The 837-nt window shown below is 38.5% G+C and overlaps 1 protein-coding gene across 1 annotated transcript in view; it reads left to right on the top strand.

The window, feature by feature from the left end:
* The window catches only part of LOC118336386 (galanin receptor type 1-like), a gene marked incomplete in the record, with an annotated part of 12,588 nt that extends 11,757 nt beyond the window's left edge, over nucleotides 1-831 (top strand). Inside the window, 1 exon segment of the mRNA XM_035673020.1 lies at nucleotides 1-831.
* Nucleotides 832-837: the final 6 nt, after the last annotated feature.

Raw genomic sequence — 837 nt, 5'->3', positions numbered from 1 at the left:
AGCTCAGTTCAGTGTGTATTTTCTGCCTGAGGTTAGGCAACCCATGTGTCCCAGCGGGGCGCGAGCGTGCTGCAGGTTTTTGCAACAGCAGCTGATATGACTGATTAACAGCAACTTGATCCAGAGAGGAGGAACTAATCAGTGCAATCAGTGATGCTCATCCTCACTGTCAGCGAGGATCTCAGATGTGAGAGTCAAGGATTATTCCCAGAGAGTTGATGACTTTGCTCACTATAGTGATGACTGTACAGACGGTGATTCTCATTCATTCCCACACTGGACTGAGGATTTTTTTTGTTTTTGTTAAATGTGGACATTTGAATGAAAATCTAATCCAGGAGGGGCGAAGAACTTTGCTGTTTGGTGTGGAAAATGATACCAGTGTGGAACACCAATAGTGCTTCGAAAGATATACAGAGCACGTGAACAAAAGAATACTTTTTCATCAGAAAATACAATGTTTGATTATGTAGCACTTTATATTACAGGCCACAACATACAGTGTAATTATTTAGCATATATGAGGTATCAATATAACACTTACTGCACACCTATACCAGGACAAATATGGGGTACAGCTTCGTGTTTGAGTAGAGTGCAGAAAAATTAACACTGGGTAACACAGCTGGAAAAATGGGTTGATATTCCATTAAGAATAGGTTATGGCATCATTTATTTTAACAAGAACAAAACATTTACACTGTAATTCGCTGTATTCTAAAGCATTACCTTTCATTTTCACAACTTTATAGACATCATTTCAGTTTTTTGTGCTAAAAAAGCTTGAGGATTTCTCTTTGAACATGACATCAAAAAGAATATGTGAGAGCAAACACA

This window comes from Morone saxatilis, unplaced genomic scaffold, assembly GCF_004916995.1.
Source record: "Morone saxatilis isolate NCDOM2014 unplaced genomic scaffold, NCSU_SB_2.0 Contig24, whole genome shotgun sequence".
Taxonomy (NCBI): domain Eukaryota; kingdom Metazoa; phylum Chordata; class Actinopteri; family Moronidae; genus Morone; species Morone saxatilis.
The sequence above is the reverse complement of the archived record's forward strand: the minus strand, read 5'-3'. Positions and strand labels throughout refer to the sequence as shown.